Source organism: Polypterus senegalus, chromosome 7, assembly GCF_016835505.1.
Source record: "Polypterus senegalus isolate Bchr_013 chromosome 7, ASM1683550v1, whole genome shotgun sequence".
In the NCBI taxonomy this organism is placed as follows: Eukaryota; Metazoa; Chordata; class Cladistia; order Polypteriformes; family Polypteridae; genus Polypterus; species Polypterus senegalus.
Window position 1 is genome coordinate 92,323,890 of NC_053160.1, and position 21,623 is coordinate 92,345,512.

Here is a 21,623-nt window from a genome sequence, read left to right on the forward strand (position 1 = left end):
CCAGTTGTCCCCTCCTGTGGACTTCTACGCTCTGTTGGGCCCGTTGACTACCCCCTTATTCACACATGTGTGACAGCAGATAATTTAGAATCTACAGACTCATTACAGAGGGACTAGGACAGCATAGGGCATGGGCAGATGTGTGGTAGATTACATTCGATATGTTAATGTAAAGTATTAAACTTAGGAAGTAAAAATGTTAGATTTGACTACACAATTGGACAGCTGAAAATTATACTCCTTATGAGAAGGTTAACAGAATGTTAGGTTATATAGCACGGTGTGTGGAGTACAAGTCCAAGAAGGTTATGCTCAAGGATTTTAATGCAATGGTAATATCTCATTTGAAGTACTGTGTAGAGCTTTGGTCTTCAGGCTACAAAAAAAGGCATAGAACTGCTAGAAAATGTCCGGGGAAGAGTGACTAGGTTGATTCCAGGGCTGCAGGGGATGAGTTATGAGTAAAGATTTAAAGAGCTGAGCCTTTTCAGTTTAAGCAGAAGTAAAAATTAGAGGCAACATGGTTGAAGTGTTTAAAATTATAAAGGCAATTAGTACAGTGAATCAAGACTGTTACTTTAAAATGTGTTCAACAAGAACACGGGGACACAGATGGCAATTGTTAAAGGTAAATTGCACATAAACCTTAAGAGGTTTTTCTTCTCACAGAGAACTATAAACACAAATAATAAGTTACCAGTTAGTAAGGTAGACAGTAGGACTTTAGGGACTTTTAAATCTCAACTTTTTCAGCACACTTAAACTCAGAGACTATGGCCATTCATTCCTAAATTTGTTGCTTTATATTGTGAGGAACACTGTGCTGTGCTGCCTCCAGATGAGGCTTTGGCACTTCTGATCTCATTTAAGAGGCCAGAAGGCTTTAAATGCATCTCTTCTTCCTCACAAAAGGGTCTCATTCACTTCATCCTGGCTGCCTCTGCTGCTACATCAGAAGAAAAATGTATTGTTCTTGATCCTGTCAAACCAGAGCATAAATCAGCACCCATGGATGGTGTCACCCTCTATATAATATAAATGACACACTCTGCATTACCTATACCAGGATCAGGGTCTAGTCTCACTACCACATATCCCTCATGATCCCAGGGGCAAAGCAGTTCTGATTCTACCTACTACTAAGAGAGACAACCAATAGTTACAGGTTGTAATTGTCATTTTTTTCTGATTAGAAATCAATGACAGCATGCTGTATAAGAGATTAACATTATAACAATCAAATTGCAATTTTAATTAATTAAATGGGTATATTTTACTGTATATTAAAAAAAAATTCTCATGTAAAGTATAAAATAATCCAATAAAAATGTTAAATCACTACTGAAATCTTAATTCATTTCAATAAAAACATTGTTTTCAGAATTTTTTCTAGGCTGAAGTATTCTTAAGTGATCAGTTTAACTGCCCTGTTGTCCATTCACTTACATCTACTTATGTTGTGAGTGTAAATGTTTAAAATGAGTCTAAAAGTTCAATGTATTTAATACCTTATGCACTTGTAAGGATAAATCAGAACATACCAACAAATGTAGCCTCACCCCGGACATCCCTGGCAATAAGATTACACAGCGACTCATTGATTGCATTACCTTGTAATGGAATTTATAGGACCCCTTCCAAAAGAGATTGTGTTGAAAACATTTAATCTAAGATAGGGGCATTATGTATGATTTATATTTATGATACAACAGAAGCTATTAGATTTATTTTTTCTGTCACTCCTGACCTCTTTGATACCACTTTTCATTTTCAAATTAGAAATCAGCCATGAATAACATACAAGTATCATTCTATTATTAGAATTATATATTCTTTTCTTGACAGTAGTCTGTATAGTCTCTGAAAATAAGATTTTTATGCATGTATTACATCTTTGGTGAAGTGCTCATTAATGTGACAACATTAGAATTCCAAGAGACAGATAATGTAACCACCTACAGCCAGAAAAACTCTACTAATACGACACATACATAATGCAACAGAAAGGTAACATATTTAACATTTTAAACAGAAATAACTGAACAGATCTTTACAGATAAAAGAAACACCAAGACAGAGATGTGAATACAAATACTGAACACATTAAATAAAATAGACCAAAAAAGTACAGTCCCTGGGTTACGTACAAGATAGGGACTGTAGATTTGTACTTAAGTTGAATTTGTATGTAAGTCAGAACAGGTACATTAATTTAATAAATGCAATTGTTGACCGACTGTAACCAAGTGCTCTGCCAATGAATGATGGAGTTTCAGCTCTTTCTGACCTTTTTATTATTTCTACTTTATTTTCTATGGTGTTGGTTTTTCTCTTCTTTACTGTATCACCAGCACTTGCATCAGATTTGTGTTTCAGAGACATTCTTGAAGGGTGAAGACAAAAGGTTAAGATGAGCTCTTCTGCACAGCACTGTACACGCTATCACAGCAGGAAGGCACCCGTTGTCAACACGTCTGGTGTACTGAACGACAGACAACTTCCTGCTATGTGCGTAACAGTACAAGCAGGCTTGCTATTGAGAATGAATGGGGGCGGCGAGGGGGGGGTTCATCACTCACCCACCACACAGTCACCTCCACTACAGTATGCTGCCTGCTGCGTCCGCCCACTGAGAATGAACATGGTGCGGCCAAAGGCGGGCAGTGAATCACCCACCACGCCCCCATTCAACAAGCAGCCATCCGAGGCACACAACAATGCTGCCCCCCGCTGCCCAATTCACCCTCAATAGCTTCTGTTTAGCCACAGCTGGGTCACCGCTTGCAGCATTACCAGCTGCCCACCAAGAACAAACGTGGCAGCCATGTGTGATGGGCGGGCAGTGAAATGCCCCCCTCCACTCCATCCAGCCTGCGTCCAGTCAGAAGCAGTAACTGCAGTGGCATATTGGTCGGGCAGCGATCCGCTCCATCAAGCCTCCTGCACATGAGCGATAGCTGTGGCCCTAGTGACTATGGACCACCGGTCACCGCTTGAGGGACACTACACTGTGCGAGCAGTGAAATCGCCCCCCCTCCAGCCACCGCTTGCAACGTCCCCAGGCCGAAGATGACGGAACGGCAGTTACTGAGGAGCATGTGTCACAGCTGTGGCCCTGTTCGTAAGTCGTAGGTCGGATGTCCGTAACCTGGGGATTACCTGTAATATTATTGTAAAAATACTATTCAGCAAAGCCACTAAACACAATCATTTTATTTTAATGCAAATGGTGGAATTTAAATCGTACAATGAAAACATAGGTCTTAGATGCAGTAAACAGTAGCCAGATGAACATTATTTCTATAGGAATTTCACATCACCAATAAACCAATAAAAAAATAACTAATAGAAATAAAGAATAATTCAATCATTAAAACTGTTTATACAGAAGACAATTTTTCCACTTTTTTGGAAAGACATCATGGTAACTTAACAACTATACAGTAAATGCACACTAACCTGTTAGACTGTATTAACCTGCTGTTTTATTGATTGAGTGGATCTGCCATCAACAGAGGGCGGGGAAAGATGAGAAAAATGTTAATGTTTGAGAAGATCACAATTAAACTTGAACTGAAATTAGCATGTGGTACCCTATGTCAAACTACTAATTAGCAACATGAATTTGATGTTCAAATGCTTCTGAATGGCATTACTGCTACCTTACCTCCCTCAATTTGTAAAGATATGAAGTGTATGAAGTTTGTACCTCCTCATAATTTTTGTGTCAGCTAACTACAGCTTCTCTAGTCTTTTCTCCACACCTCAAACACTTGTAGGTTAGCATGATGAGTAACTCCTAATTTGCCTGCTTTGGTGTGTGCAGTGAGTGTGGCCTACATGCTCTTGGTTCTTTCTTCAGTGTGCAGACATTTCCACTTGGAGGCTAGGAGCATGCACTGATACTGAACCACCTCAGGATCCCAATTACGATGATATTTCAATGTTCCTTAAAAGTTTTGAAGAATCTGCGTTCTCAGCTTACAGATGGCTTAATGTCTATTACAGAGCTGATTGTGTGGCAATTGGGTATTTGGAGACAGAAAAGGAAGGACAGGAATTGGAGGTTAGTACATTTGAAAGAGACGTACTGCTGCAATAAATTATTTCATCGAAGGTCGTGCATGGCACAGCAAGCATCTTGCAGGGGGCAGGAACAATCTCTGGACAGGGTGCTGGGTTGTCACTATCACTGCACCACTGTGTTCCTATGTTTAATACATGCTTTAATTCCTATCATCATGAAAATGATATCAAGTATACTTCTCAGTATTTTAATTATGCAGAGAGCTGTAATATCACAAATGTAATGAATTCTGTGTCCAGTCAGAGGAAGAGAAAGCCCATAGTGATTCACACACATAGAGCACATAGAAGAACAAATACAAAACAAACCAAAACAAAGCATTTAACGTGCTAGCAAATACAAAACATAGCATTTAACGTGCTGCTTTAGTTACGATGGGGTTTGAGAAACTATTAAGTTAAACTTTAAGATGAAGTTTATGATACTTTAATGACAACATAAAATATGTGATTAAAGTGGAAATTTCGAGATTAAAGTTGACATTTCAAGCTTTTTTCCCACTGTGTCCCTATTTTTTTTCTTTTCTCTGTACCCTAATAAGCTTTCATATGACACTCAAACGGTCGGCTATGACTCGCCTTTTCACTGCAACTTTGACACCAGACAATTTCTTTTTTATTTTGGGCAATGTGCGACTTTGTGAATTTGAGCTTTTGAGTTTCTCTGACACTCTATGTCACTCGATCAACTTCCTTTTGTTGTTTATACCACTGTTTAAATCAACAAATAGTATGTTTTTCCTTGCCTCCACTTGGTATTCGCTGAAATTCTTCTTTTTCCCCATACTTTTGTCATTGCATTTTCTCAGAACGCTGAGCTTAAGGGCTCTTTATATTGATTTGCATATTCAAAGAGGCATAATTCAGGGAGGAGTTTGGGAGTGGCAGCAGGCGCATGCCCGTATGTTACTTTTCACGCTAACTGGGTTTTACGGAGCGAAAGATCGTGGTAAGTTGGCGAACGCACAGATTTATGAATCTGGATTTTTTTTTGTGTGTATGAACATTTCCGCTTTTGTCTGTATGCCATGTTTTAGTGTGAATTCTACACACGGCATTATGCATGAGGCTCCATTAATGGTGGTTGGCTTGTTATGTACATTGCAAGAATGTGTTTTATATAATATATATAAATATATATAATATATATATATATATATGTATATATATATATATATATATATGTATATATATATATATATATATATATATATGTATATATATATATATAAATATATATATATATATATATATATAGTAAGAGATTGCCCAGCCACAGACAGACACAACACCACAGACTTGCTCCTGTCATTGGCTATGCAGAGTTTGAACATTCTCCATGTTGGAACATTCTGGTTGCTTGTCATAGCTCAAACATATATGTGGTTGATTAATTAAAATCTCTGCCTTGATCCAGTGAGAGTGAGTGTGGTAACGTATATGACATTGTGTATCAGAGCATTGGGGGTCCATTTTTGGGCTGGGTGATGTACTGAGCTTGATGCTGTCACAACCCTGCAATATATGGGAAAATTTCATGTTGCATGAATTTTATAATAAACATTTAAGATGGCAAAATTAAGTGACTAGAACCTGATGTTGTACTGCGTATGATAACAGAGGATCAAACAACACACAAACTACTTAGTTGAAATTGATATATTAAAATATATTACATTTTAACATATAAATTGTCCCTATACTTTTATAAAAAATGTTTAATGTCATTAGTTCTTTTTAATTAGCAAAACTAACTGTTAAAAAGGTCAGTCCAGCATGCAAACATCACTTAAAATTAGCAAAACCCATAATTTTCTTAATGAAATCTTCAACAGTAAATGGCTGCATTTTAATCAATATTCATAGTGTTAAAAACAGGCACAAAAAGTAGCCTACATTCTTTTATCAGTTGGCAGACAAGTCCAGTTTCCTATGAATCTGCTACATCAAACTAGTAGCATGTGCCACAACTCAGGTAATGGTGAAGGAATGGGGTCGGACTTAAATGGCCTTTGGTCAAGTAGTATTTCAAGACATTGCGGTCCTGCTTTGACTCCTCTGATGTCTGAAATCAACATTGTTACATTTAGCAGAACAGCATCTCAGGTCAGTTGTTTGCCTCAGTAGTGTTTTGTATGTCAAGATTTACTTTTTTGAAAAATTTATTCCACTGTCTGATTTTAATATAAATGTTTAGACAAAAGCTTAGACAATAAAAGAATGTTCAGAAAATGTGCATTTTTGACTTTCAAGACTACAAAAATAATAATTTGTTAAAGTATTTCATTTAAATAAATATTAGAATTCAAATCAGTTATTTTGATTTTTTTATTCATATGTTCATCTAATTAAATATTAATGTACAACAGCAGTGTTTCAGTAATTAAGAAATTACAACAGATGTATGACAGATGTCCAAAGAGTAAGCATTTTCTCATAGAAGTGATTTTCCTGTTCCTTTTTTTGCTTGTATTATTGAGAAAAACAAAGGCAATGAAGAAGCATTCAATGCATCATTAGTTTTTTTCTGTTTGTATGCAGTACATATTTCTTTATGCACATGTGCTTATTTATTCAAACTCAAAATGAAAGATGTTACAACAGCTACTTATAACGAGGAGTACAGTGCTCCCAGTAATAATAAAAGCAGCGTGAAAATATATATAGATATGTGTCAGAGTAGACACATTGTGCACCATAAAAACATCATGGCAAGGGAGTTAAATGGACATGATAAAACAAAATAATTAATTTTTATAGAGAGAGAAGTCTGGCCCAATTTGTGCAGAAAGCCAAAACAAGAATAACAGGAAATGAAGGATAAAAAAATATGATTTGCATAAATATTTTCATCTTTGCAACAAGTCCCTATACTGTAGGTATGATCTGTGTCATACTCTGTTGTTCCTTTATGGATGCTGTGAACAATTAGGGGTACTCTTGTGGTATCCCCAAGCTCTAATAATGCCAAACAGGAAACAATATACATATTTGACTTGTCCTAAATATACAAAGCAAACATAAAAAATATTAAATAAAGAATGAAAAAAACTGGAAACAATAATATCTGTACCCACTTCTAGATTGTCTATTCTGGTGAGTGTACGTCTTCCTTTTGGAGTTGCCTGACCACTTGACAAGCATTGTACCCCCAATAAAGCACTTCTTATATCTCCTCCTTTCTCATTTCCTAACCATGGCCTACATCGATCATTTGTCCAAATCTCATCTCCCGACCCTACACTCAGTGAGTTACAAGTGGAGAGGAGTTTTTAAATGGGGACCCAGGAGTACTTCTAGCTTCAAAGCAAATAAAACTGTTAAAAGCTTGATTTGGACATGATCTCAGCCATATTAAACATTGAAAACAGACTGATGGATGGAAGAATTTTATCAGTCAGTCCTGATTTTTGTCATTGTACTTATAGAATCATATGACGACAATAGTAACTGTGATGCTACTTGTAAAATGTTTTGCACAATGACTGAAATCAAATGCTTCATTTGTAAATGATAAGGTGCTGGAGCTCAAATTGACTGTCTGGGAGCAGAATGTAGATGCACTGACAGTGGCAATTTAGTAACAGGAGCGTGGTGCTGTTAATGTTGAATTACATCTTCAGGTTAACATAAAATCAAATTAATACTTCCAATACTTATCAACACTTTCAATACTTATATTTCCATGCATAGATTAGTATTTCACTTGGATACCTTGCAATCTTACATTATTGGCAGTTTTGCTCTTATAATAATATTATTTATTTATTTATTTTTTCTAACCCAGCACAAACCAGTGTGTTTCTTCATGCTGCTCCCAAGCCCTGGTGGGAATGAGGCGGCCTACAGGAGGGAGGTGGACAGTCTGGTGTCACGGTGTGAGGACAACAACCTCACCCTCAACACAGACAAGACGAAGGAGATGACAATGGACATGAGGAAGGAGAGGAGACCTCAGCGGTCACTGTTCATCTGAGGGCTTGAAGTGGAAATGGTGAGCAGTATTAAATACCTGGGCGTCTAAATCAGTGAGGACCTTATTTGGACTCTTAACACCACACAACTGGTTGAAGAGGGCTCAACAGCGACTGCTTCTTTCTGAGGAGGCTGAGGAAGTTTGGTAGGTCGACTAAGATTCTTGGCAACTTTTACAGCTGCATTGTTGAGAGCATCTTGACCAGCTGCATCACCATGTGGTATGGCAACACTACTGCTATGGACCACAAATGTCTGCACAGGGTGGAAAAGACAGCTGAAAAGATCACCAGGACCCCACTGCCCTCTCTGCAGAGCATCTACAACTGCAGAGTTCACAGGAGAACTGCCTCGATCCTCAGGGACCCCACCCACCCCCAACACGAACTGTTCACACTTCTACCCTCAGGCAGGAGGTATAGAAGTATGAAATGCAGGACTTCCAGGCTAAAGAACTCTTTCTTTCCCAAGGCCATTAGACTCCTAATTAACTGACTGGAGTTTATAACCATGGGCCACCTCATTCTATGTAACTCACACAACTATATTTGACTTGTCCATCACACTAACTGCACAATTATACTTTATACTATTCTGTTTTTATACTTTATGCTGCCTCTGTGACTTATTATTTGTCTGCTACTTATTATTTATATTTATCTTTATACGTTGGTTTTATCATTTGGTATGGACAGCAAAGAAAGAATTTCATTGTACAGGGAAATGTGTTTCCTTACTATGCACATGACAATAAACTTGAACTTGAGCATCCGATGTAAAATTTTGCCAAATCAATATGTGGACAACAATACAAATTTCCATACTGGATCAGTCGAGCCCCGGGTTAACAATAACTGCCACCTGCACTGTTAGCCAACAGGGTGCTTGCGGAAATTTGGCTACTGTTGGCCGAAGAAGAAGAATATGAAGGAGAAGAAGAGGGGGGAGACGTGTCCAGAGGCAGGAGGAGAGAAGGAAGGTAAAGAGAGTGGAACTGGGGGTAGGAACTTTGAATGTTGGCAGTATGACTGGTAAGGGGAGAGAGTTAGCAGATATGATGAAGAGAAGGAAGGTTGGTATATTGTGTGTACAAGAGACTAAATGTAAGGGAAGTAAGGCCAGGTGGATCGGCAGTGGATTCAAATTGTTCTATCTTGGTATGGATAGAAGGAGAAATGAGTAGGGGTTATTCTGAAGGAACAGTATGTCACGAGTGTTTTGGAGGTGAAAAGAGTGTCAGACAGAGTAATGTTTATGAAGCTGGAAATTGGAGGTGTGATGATGAATGTTGTTAGTGCATATGCCCCGCAAGCTGGGTGTGCAATGGATGAGAAAGAAGATTTTTGGAGTGAGTTGGATGAAGTGATGAACAGTGTACCTAAGGGACAGAAGTGGTGATTGGAGCAGATTTCAATGTACATGTTGGTGAAGGGAACAGAGGAGACGAGGAGGTGATGGGTAGGTATGGTGTCAAGGAGAGGAATGAAAAAGGTCAGAGGATAGTGGATTTTGCCAAAAGGATAGACATGGCTGTGGTGAATATGTATTGTAAGAAGAGGAAGGAACATAGGGTTACACACAAGAGTGGAATAAGATGTACACAGGTAGATTACATCCTATGCAGAAGAGTCAATCAGAAGGAGATTGAAGACTGCAAAGTGGTGGCAGGGGAAAGTGTAGTTAAGCAGCATAGGATGGTGGTCTGTCTGTAGGATGATGTTGGAGATCAAGAAGAGGAAGAGAGTGAGGGCAGAGCCAAGGATCAAATGGTGGAAGTTGAAAAAGGAAGACTGCAAGGTTGAGTTTAGGGAGAAGGTGAGACAGGCACTGGGTGTAGTGAAGAGTTACCAGGCAGTTGGAAAACTACAGCAGATGTAGTAAGGATGACAGCAAGAAGTGTGCTTGGCGTGACATCTGGACAGAGGAAGGAGGAAAAGGAAACCTGGTGGTGGAATGGGGAAGTACAGGAGAGTGTACAGAGGAAGAGGATGGCAAAGAAGAAGTGGGATAGTCAGAAAGATGCAGAACGTAGACAAGAGTACAAGGAGATAAGGCACAAGGTGAAGAAAGAGATAGCAAAGGCTAAAGAAAAGGTGTACAATGAATTGTATGAGAGGTTGGACACTAAGAAGGGAGAAAAGGACCTGTACCGATTGGCTAGACAGAGGGACCGAGCTGGGAAAGATGTGCAGCAGGTTAGGGTAATAAAGGATAAAGATGGAAACGTACTCACAAGCAAGTAGAGTGTGTTGAGCAGATGGAAAGAGTACTTTGAGAGGCTGATGAATGAAGAGAATGAGAGAGAGAAGAGGTTGTATGATGTAGAGATGGTGAATCAGAAAGTGCAATGGATTTGGAAGGAGGAAGTAAGGACAGCTATGAAAAGGATTAAGAATGGAAAAGCCGTTGGTCCAGATGACATACCTGTGGAAGCATGGAGGTGTTTATGAGAGATGGCAGTGGAATTTTTAACCAGATTGTTTAATGGAATCTTGGAAAGTGAGAGGATGTCTGAGGAGTGGAGAAGAAGTGTACTGGTGCCGATATTTAAGAATAAGGGGGATATGAAGGACTGCAGTAACTACAGGGGAATAAAACTGATGAGCCACAGCATGAAGTTATGGGAAAGAGTAGTGGAAGCTATGTTAAGAAGTGAGGTGATGATTAGTGAGCAGCAGTATGGTTTCATGCCAAGAAAGAGCACCACAGATGCGATGTTTGCTCTGAGGGTGTTGATGGACAAGTATAAAGAAGGCCAGAAGGAGTTGCATTGCGTCTTTGTGGACCTGGAGAAAGCATTTGACAGGATACCTCGAGAGGAGCTGTGGTATTGTATGAAGAATTCAGGAGTGGCAGAGAAGTATGTAAAAGAGTTGTACAGGATATGTACGAGGGAAGTGTGACAGTGGTAAGGTCTGCAGTAGGAGTGATGAATGCAATCAAGGTGGAGGTGGGATTACATCAGAGATTGGCTCTGAGCCCTTTCTTATTTGCAAAGGTGATGGACATGTTCACATATGAGAATCAACAGGAGTCCCTGTGGACTATGACGTTTGCTGATGACATTGTGATCTGTAGCAATAGTAGGGAGCAGGTTGAGAAGACCCTTTAGAGGTGGAGATATGCTGCAGAGAGGAGAGGAATGAAGGTCAGTAGGAACAAGACAGGATACATATGTTTAAATGAGAGGGAGGTCAGTGGAATGGTGAGGATGCAAGGAGTAGAGTTGGCGAAGGTGGATGAGATCAACAGTACAGAGTAGTGGGGATTGTGGAAGAGAGGTGAAAAAGAGAGTGCAGTCAGGGTGGAATGGGTAGAGAAGAGTGTCAGGAGTGATTTGTGACAGACGGGTATCAGCAAGAGTGAAAGGGAAGGTCTACAGGACGGTAGTAAGAACAGTTATGTTATATGTGCTGGAGACGGTGGCACTGACCAGAAAGCAGGAGACAGAGCTGGAGGTAGCAGAGTTAAAGATGCTAAGAGTTCCACTAGGTGTGACAAGGATGGATAGAATTAGAAATTAGTACATTAGAGGGTCAACTCAAGTTGGACGGTTGGGAGACAAAGTCAGAGAGGCGAGATTGCGATGGTTTGGACATGTGCAGAGAAGAGATGATGAGTATATTTGGGAAGGATGCTAAGAATAGAGCTGTCAGGCAAGAGAAAAAGAGGAAGGCCTAAGAGAAGGTTTATGGATGTGGTGAGAAAGCACATGCAGGTGATGGGTGTAACAAAACAAGATACAGAGGACAGAAAGATATGGAAGAAGATGATCTGCTGTAGCAACCTCTAACGGGAGCAGCCAAAAGAAGAAGTGCTTTTCTCACTACAAATAACACTCCACGCAGGGAGGACCCAGAATGCGAACCCATAATTTCCTTACTGTGAAGTAGCACCACTACCATTGTGCTACCTCCAAAGATTAGCCTTGTCTGATGTGTCTTCATTCCCGTTGCCTCGCTCCCATTAGTTTTATCTCTAAATCTCTATGTCAGTATCTACACTTGCTCCATCACAGCTAGTTGCTTTTTTTCACAACACTGACCTGATTATTTGTTTCATTTTGTGCGGTTTCCAGTGTTTGTACACTTTTTTGTTTTTCAAATCAGCCAGTAATATAACAGATAGGTGTAATCTTAACTAGGCTAACTAGATATTTAAACAAATGTCAGAGCAATAAACATTGCTTGTTTAAACATTATAAAAAAAAAAAACTATTTTATGTAGATTTTGGGATACTGCTCCAAAGTGCAGAAGGCTCAAAACCAGAAGTATCACAGCTGAGCATCAATCAAGTCCATCACCAATTAAGTGCTGACTAAAATAGGACAATTGATTATTAGTTATAAGTAGGTTTTAGATTTTTTAGTTTAGTTTTAGTTTTGTAGGCTGAATACGAGTGTTTTTTTAGGTTATTAACCATTGCCATACATACGCATTAGAGGGAGTGAAGTAAAGGCAATTACAATTTGCTTGTCCTTCTCCACTTTAAGCCTAGCTGGAAGTACACCAAACACATCTGTTAATGGGTTAGGAGTGATTTTGATTTTTGTCCAGGAATGATGTTAATTTGGTACATGCCAAAAACATGTGGCCTAGTGGAGCTGAAGCTTGATTGCAGTGTTCGCAGGTTGGATCTTGCCCTGGAAACATTTTGGACAATTTTAAATGAGACGGATGTGCTTAATAAAAAATGTAAGTAGAATAATTATATACTTTGTGCATATGGAGCTCGAGTGAATTCTGTGCATGGCTGCCTTCCACTTCTTTTCTGAAATGTTCATAGTGCATTCTTATCTCTGCCTACTGTAAATATACCCATGTTTGTCTACGAATTTACTGACTCCTCATTTTACAGTCCACATAATATGTCATTATAGCTGCTGACACTGTTCAGGTCTTTGTGCTTACCCACTGCCTGAGGCACAACTAATAGTAAAATAATATTTATAAAGAAAAAGGTGTCAATCATGCATATGTAGTATTCAGTTCCACTATGGCATCACATAACATCCAGGTATTATGTACAGGTCCTCTGAAGACAGAACCACTCTTTATCACAATAGAAGGAAAACAAAAATGCCATCTCCCTGAAGCACACCAAGAAACTTTGACAAACCAGTATCTGGTTACAAAGGTATTGCTGTTACACCTGCAGCCCTGGCAATACTTTGTCTTTTTATAAGTCTATTTGAAGTTGCCACTTTGGTAAACAGCCCATTACCTATTCAACTGAATGATCAAAAGCTGACCGAATGACTAGTTCTGTTATCATTGTAATTAAAAATAAGTGTGTAACTTTGTCTTAGTTATTTTAGGATTGTAGTATGATAGTTCATACTATTCAGAGTGACTCTTTTGCCAGTGTCCTTTGTATTAAGTTACTCATACAGATGAATGATAACCAGGTTAGAACAGATAAGGGCATTCAATCAGCTCTTGTAAAATAAGTTTTTGAATAAAACCCTGTTTCCTCTAAGGCTTATTTTTATGTGCTAATCAGTAATGAACCCTCTCATGTATATATTGTTTAGTAAATACAGGGACATTCTTAAAGCAAGACTTTATTAGTGATAAGATGTTCTTTTTCTTGATTCGAACGATATAGAAAGAAAACCTATTTAATTTTTTTACTTTTTAAGTGCTATTATATGTCAGAAGCCATCTATTAAAGCCAGGGGTATTCAAGTAAAATCTGAAGAGGTACAATTAGAGAATATTTCTTGAAGCAATGGTCCGGAAGATCATGTTGTCTAACTATTTAATATCATATATATTTAAGTAGCCTAGTAGTTGTATCAGCATCTGCATGTAATCAATATCAGACTTTCAAATCAAATGAGTTCAGTAAAATTCAAAAACGTTTTCACAATATTTATTGTCACGTAACACAGAACTGAACATGTACAGTATGTATGACTGCAGATATGTATAATGTTCCGTCACAGTATATAATGTTCTTAAATTTACTAAATAAAAGTAGGGCTGCATTTCAAAATAAGACAAATAAAATGTGAAAATGTGCATTTTCAAATAAAGTGCTGTGTTTTTTGGCCGACTTGTCATCCCGGCCAATACCCCCATGCAACCAGATGGAGCCCTCCCTGCAGTATGGTGGTGCCCCAAAGAAAAGGCAGGGAATCATGGACTTTGTAGTTTTTATCCTCAGCCCTGCTGGATACCACAGGGGCCGCAAGAGGGAGCTGCAGGGAGGACCGAAGATTCCTTTGTGCCCTATAACCCAGAAGTGCGTCAGAGGAAGAGCGACGTGCTTCCGGAGTGAAGAAAAAGGACTTGTGCCTGACCCAGAAGTGATAGTGAATCACGTGGACTGGGCATTGGGAACAATTCTGGGTCAGGGACAATAAAAGGACTATGGGAGCTCCCAGACGGCGAGCTGAGCTGGGTGGTAGGAGGGCAACGCGTCTGGGAGAGGAGGATTGGATTATTGTATTTGTTATTGGTTTATATGAGTATAGTGGAGGAGAGGGTGCTTTGTGCACTGTGGCAAATTAATAAAGTCGATTATTGGACTTTTACCTGGTGTCTGGATTCGTGGACAGGGGTTCAAGGACGCGATACAGCCCCAATCTGTCACAGTGGCATAATCGGCAGGATCTTCTAGCGTCTTTTGCAGAGGACCTGTTTTAAAATTTTCTGTGGGCAGAGAACCCCGAGAAGACAACGGCGTCAGGACTCACCACAACATCGCCAAAACCCAAAACTTCCAGGTCTGGAGTGGGGAAGAAGAAGGGCAAACAGATCGACAACGCCAGTGGGAGAGCCATGCTTGCAATGGCCGACGCTCGGGAGGAGTTACGGAGCGGCCTTACAAGTCCGGAGAAACATCCAGGGACCAACGATCACTCTGAGGTATGTGCCGGGAACATTATCGACAACCCGTTTATAATAACACACTTTGTCCCATGCATGTACCGCGGAGATGATCACCTGGAGGCTCCGCGGGAGAAAGAATTCTGTCCCGAAGACGATGGCAAGCTCCTGTTCGAGCCAGGACACATGGAAGAAGACTTCCGCATGAGGGCAGCCGACGAGGGACACGGCAGCAAACCTGGTGCTTTCTGTGAAGGAGGAGGTCCGCGTCCTGCTGTTTGCGCCTTCAAGCCCGAAGTAACGGACTTAGACTTTCCGAAGGGGAAGGGGGAGGCGAGCGAAGCACCGCTCACCACGGAAAAAGGTAAGGAGGGTCGGGAAATGGCTGATCGGGATGTGAGTAAATTAGTAAAAACAGACCGCAGTTCGCTGAAGGAGGCGACCTGACCCTCTGCCAAAAAGAACTCCATATCCCAGCAGCCTCCGCAAGACCAGTCGGAGCACGTGCCAGAAGCGGGCGTGCTCATTGGCTCCCGGCCGAAATAAATAATGTTATTGAAATGTGGGAACTCGAAAAGCTAATCGAGCCCGTAATAAGTTTCTTTCAGGTCCTGACAAGTATTGAGATCGTCGGGGAGTTGGGAGGAGCAGCCAAAACGCCATTGGAGTAAGTGAGAGCCTACATGCGGCGATTGGATGAAAAGCCTCCCGTAATACATGATGTGGCGGTACAGCCGAGTCAAGCAGGTACGGTAAATAATGAAATAGGGATGTAGTGTGATCCGGGCCCGCTTTTAATGAACAGCGGGTGTCAATACACAGTGTGCCCTACAAGAGAGGCCGAAATGGTAACTGAGTGGTCGGGGGAAGGGCCGATTGATCTGGGGCAGCGGGACAGTGCTGACTCTGGGAGCAAGGCGGCCCTAAAGACGCCGCCACCAGTAGTTTATAAAACAAAAGGGGTGCAGACAGTAAAAGGGCTCTCTTTATTCAATAGAGAGACCCAGACTGTGGACAAGCCCCAGATGAAACAGGAGACCTCTAAAATAAAGCAGGGGTCTCGATTATTGGACTTTTGGGTACAGCTCAGCGATACAGCCCCAATCTGTCATAGTGCTTAACTTCAGAAAAATAAAATAAATGGAGAAAAGCTTGAATTTCCCCTTTTCTGCTTCATATCTTGACTCAACAGTCTCAACCAATTTTACAGATAATAAATCTCAACACATCTTAACAATTAAACAGTTTTAAATGCTCACTTTCTTCCACTCTTATATTCATCACCCCACTTTTTTGCTCAGTGAGAGAATTGAGCTCTAGCTTATCCTGCCAGGATTTTAAACCTCGGCTTGAATGGAGTCAGAGCCATTCTCATAGACATGTGGAGGTGTTCATTGGTGAGCCTGGAACAATATTTAGTTTTGATTATGTTCATTGTGGAGAAAGCTGCCTTGCAGTTGTGTGTGGAGCCAAACATGGTCAAGATGTACAAGGCTACTTTCCTCAGACTTGGGAAAGTTGTCTCAGGGACCATTTGGAGCCAGAAAGTGGAAGGGTCAGTTTTTCCACACTGCTCTTTCAGGGCCACATCTGCTTGTAAATCAACCAGTTGCATCTGATGAGGCCCAGGATTTACCCATTTAAAGTGCTGTGTGACTTCCTTTGAGAACCCCCTGACATCTGTGATGAAAAATAGGCTCTGAATGAACATGGTGAGCTGCTGTCTAAAGCTGAAGGTGTCAAAACGGTTGCTGAAGTTTACAATCAGCTTAATAATTAAGTCAACAAAAGAAGACACATCTTGCTGTCCCTGAACCTGTTCCTGCACTGCTGGGAAGTGTTCACAGTCTCCCTGCAAGTCTTCCTTGAACACCTCAAATTTCCTCTGAAAGGAGCGGACAGCCATCATCAGTTCACAAACTGAATTTTCTGTGATCTCACTTCAGATTTGAGTGGGTATGTTTATTCGAAACCTTTATGTTTCGTCTCATAATGTTTCACATTATGAAACAAGTGCCACAGTTTCTGAATATATGCAGTGTTTTCCCTAGCGTCTTTTAGCCCGGCTAATTTTGTTGAGCGCCCGCCTCTCATCTCGCATGACATTGCGAGATGACAGACACAGACCTACAGGCAGATCTAATGATCTGCAGAGATGGCAAAGGAAGAGCGGGTGGGTGGGCAAATATTTTAGAAGCAGGATCACATGTGGCGAGGGGAGAGGCGCAGGGCGGAATGTTGCCGTTACTCAATGCTGAACAAACTAATAGCGGGGACGAGGCAGAGCAGAGTTCACAAGCAAAGAGTATGGGGAGGTGGACTTTCGAGAGGGGGCTGTACATGGTAATAGCGGGGACAGTGCAGCTTAATACAGTAGCAAGGAGTATGGAGAGGTTGGTGGGCGACAGGGGGCTGTACATGCTAATAGTGGGAGCGGAGCAGCAGTTCACTAGCAAGGAGGATGTGGAGGTGGGCGGGTGAGAGGAAGACTGATAAAATCAAAAAAGTCTAGTGGAACCCGCCTGCCAGATATCAGAAAAAGGGCGTCAGGAAGTGACGTATCTGTTCTCAGTGCATAGCAAACCAATATATATATAGTTGTTTAAGCATTAGGTGTGTTCTGTGTGCAAAAATCCTTGTAGCACTCACTGTGGTTCCTGTTAAAGTGACTCTTTCTGCTGTTTTTATATTTGCTCATATTTGGACCTGCGTCCATATTGCATAAAGTGTGCAAAGACCTTTGTAGCACACACTGTGTCCTGAGCAAAAGTTTTGTCACTGAATTGCTAAAGGCTTTTTTTAAAGTGACCCATCTGCCATTCCTTTTTTGTTCATATTTTGCCCTGCCATAGTGCAAGTGTACATTTAATATTTAACAGGCTCCCATTTTCCCACTCAAAAGTCTTATTTATAGGTACTTTTAATATTTTTTCCAAACGTTTTACCAACATGAGTAAAAAAAAGTGTTCAGAAAACAACACTGCTCAGTTTTTTTAGAAAAGAGACGCCACAAGCTAATGACGATGCAGCATCAACTCCTGATGTGGCAATTTCAGACAAAGACAGTACAGAGGCTAGTCCATCAGGGGAAATGCCTGCCTTGCTCGCCACACTCCACCTGGATGTTCAGTGGGGCGAACTAGCCCCTAGAGCGCTACAGCTAATGCTCCTTCTTGGGACCCCTGCTCATGCGGTCTCCTCCTTTCAGGTGGCCAGATTGTCCTTCTAAGACTGCCTTTCATGTCCTTTAACCTCCTTCTGTTTCTTTTATTCTTTGATTTCTCCATCTTTGAATTCTTTCCCTTTGAATTCTCCTCCTTTCCTGGTGGTGACTCATATATATATATATATATATTGTAGCAGGTAGCTGGGTGTGGTCAACAATCAGCCACATACTTAAGGAGCCGCCGCCCTGCAATCAAGGTTGGAGTCGGGTGAGGAGGAAACCGAGGTCGAGGCAGAGGAGGCGAGGAGAGGCCCGAGTGTTTTGTGTCTAAAGAAAGTGGCTATTGAGAGCCTAGACTGTATAAATATTTGTAAATAGTGTAAATAAACGTGTGGTGATGGCGGTTGGTTTCACTATATTTTAATATATATATATATATATATATATATATATATATATATATATATATATATATATATAATTTTTTTTTTCACGTCTCCTTGGGCACAGCACCTTAATCACCCGCCACAGGAAGCCATTGAATCAATTGAGAACGATCACACATGCAGGTATGACTAACCCCAACTACCTCATTAACTCCCTGAGGTTGTGCAATCGCACCCACAGAGAGCGACACAGTTCTATGGATTTAACACTGGGCCCTTTTCTTATCTTTTGAAGCTGCGGACCCGCTATACCACATTCTTTTCGATCATTACTCCAAAAATAGTAGCCCTTCAATTTTAAAATTTGAAAGTAGCAGGCAAGAATGGACAGTTGCGTCAAAAATGATCAGAAGTCAATCATACAAAGACTTAAGTCTAAAACAGATTTTACTAAAAATGGCAATGACATCAGAGCTCTAAGAGTTTTTTCCAAATTTAGCCAAACTAGCTCATATTGGGCTAGTGATCCCAGTGAGCACAGCTGAATGTGAAAGGGGGTTTTCTGCCCTTAAAAGGATCAAGACATGTTTGAGAAATCGCATGAATGAAAGCACGCTAAATAATCTCATGCTGATCTCCATGGAGGGCCCAGATCCTGGGGACTTTGATTATTGAAAAGCTGCAGACAGCTGGGCCTCTAGGAAGAAAAGAAGAATAAGTATTTAACTGAAGGCACCTTCTGCATATGCAAGTTGGCTTTGAAGAATATTTTAAAATTTTTCTTCATTAGGTTTCCCATACTTTTTTTTTCATTGTTTTCACTTTTCTTCCCGACAGTGACAATACTTGTGCTTCTTGGTTTATGTCATAACAATTGTTATTTAAAATTTTTATTAGGGTTTCAGGATCCTGAATTGGATATTTCTTAAATTTAATAAAAATATTCTGGCTCAAGTGTCAAACTTTAAAAAAGGAAGTCATATTGAGCAATGGAAAATAATTCATAATAATTAACTAATAAAAATAGTGCACATTTAATTTTCCCTACCACCAAATTTCCCCGTCCCGTCCCACCCGGCTGGAAAAAACTTCTGGGGAGAACACTGATATGAGACACACTGTCCACTTTCCTTTTTTTGGAGAGCGCCATTTGTTCCTTATTTTTCTGTCCCTTTCTCCGTCTCACCTGGCTTTTCTTTTTCCAGTGCAGTCGTCTGTGTCTCTCACTTTCTTCAGTTTATTTTTCCCTTTGTTTTTTCTACATGTATCGCTATCTTTTTTTTTCTTTCTACCATCTCTCTTCCTTGCCTCTAACTTTCTCATCTGTCTGCACTGTAAAGTAATGTTCACCACCTAGAATCCACAGACTTGATTGGCTGAGTGGTATCACGTGAAATGGCTTAACGTGCATACTATTGGTCTGTGCATTTCCTCATCCACTAAAACATTACCGTAAAGACTATAAAAGCTGTGCTGGCTAAAACAGAAGTGCCCCATCAGGTTTTAAACCATAACCTTCTGTTTTAGCTGTAAGTCTGGGTCCATATGAGACAGCTTCTGTGTCCGGACCCAGACCACGGTCCGCCAGTTAGTGACCACTGACTAAAGCAGATGGCCTGCTACTAGTTTGGGACCGACCAGGACTGAGGGGGTAATAAGAGAGGCATGAGAGGGGCAGATGTTCAAAAAAAAGGTAATTTTATTATTCCAAGATAGAGTAGAGAAAAAAAGCAGTTGCTGATGTAAAAGGATGCACAAAAAACATCTAAATAATCCTGTGACAAGACAAAATTTAATTATGAAGAAAAAAAAAAAGGAAAGACAAAGAATTGGAAAACACAGAGGCTCTTACTCTGTTTCAGTCCAGGACAAAAGTACAACTCCTCAAAAAAATAATCTCAGGAGCCATTTCCAGTCCTCAGGAGCCTAACACACTTCTTTACATCACCCAGCAGCTCAGCCACCAGGCACCTATTAAGTCTGCCATGCCTCGCACTACCTAACCCTTCTTAAGAGGGAAACTAATTTCATATGGTTATATTTTACTGTTTTGTTTGTGACTTCATTGCAGGACAAACATTTTTGTGTGTTTTCCTTGTTGGAATCTCTGTTTTAGTTTTCATGGTCACTGTCATATTGTACAGTATATGACAACAATGTTCATTGCAAGTCATGTACTCCAGCGGTGTTATGTTGTTTGACTTCATTCGAAGGGGCACATTTAAATCAAGGTCAGATATTGAACAAACATCTTTAAAAAAATTCTTTAGGTAGTAGTCTTTACATTTTTATTTAGACCATATCTTACCCTTCAGCTTCAGTTTACTTTTGTATACTTCACTGAGAGCTGGCATAAAGACAGCTGTGAGGAGTTCACAGGTATATAATAAATACACATTTTACAAATGACATGTTATATAATGAGTACACAAAGAGACACAGATTTAGTTAAACAAGTAGAAAAACAAAGTAATTCAAAACTGATTACTAAAATGGAGCCCAGAAATATCTGTTTATTAATTCTTTGTTGAACTAAGGCCATTTGACTTTGCTTGTAAACTTGTAAATTGGTATTTCTCACTCTTCTTACAAGACCTTGCCTCCAACTTCAACTTTTCTGACATACCTTTATACGAGGTAATTACAGTATTATCACATGAATAGAGTTCAGTGAAGTTTTTTATTATTGCACTAACTAACATGCCACTAGTTACCATTCTCTGGAACCATGACAGTATGTATATCTACCTTACCTTGAAACCTCTGTCTTCATTACCTAAAAATCAGAACACAACACATTTAGTAAAACATTCTCATATTAATATATTGAATACTAACCTTCAAATCTAGTTAAAGTGATCTACCATGAAAATAAAATCTGTACTCTTTTACAATAAGTGTCTATACTATTTTTCCAAATGTTAAATGCTACTATTTCATCCATGAAAATGACTTCAACAAAAACATTCATTTCTATGTCAGATTTTCATAGGACATAGCTTAAAGTGTCTTACAAAATGTCATAGGTATAGAAGGAGAAGAAAAACTAAAATTAAGTAAGATTAACAACGAATAAATGACAAAAAAAAATTGTAATATGGAGTATAGCTATATAATTAGTAGATTGGCAGACTCCGTTGTAACCCTTACCTGGCCAGGACTCCACTACACTGGAA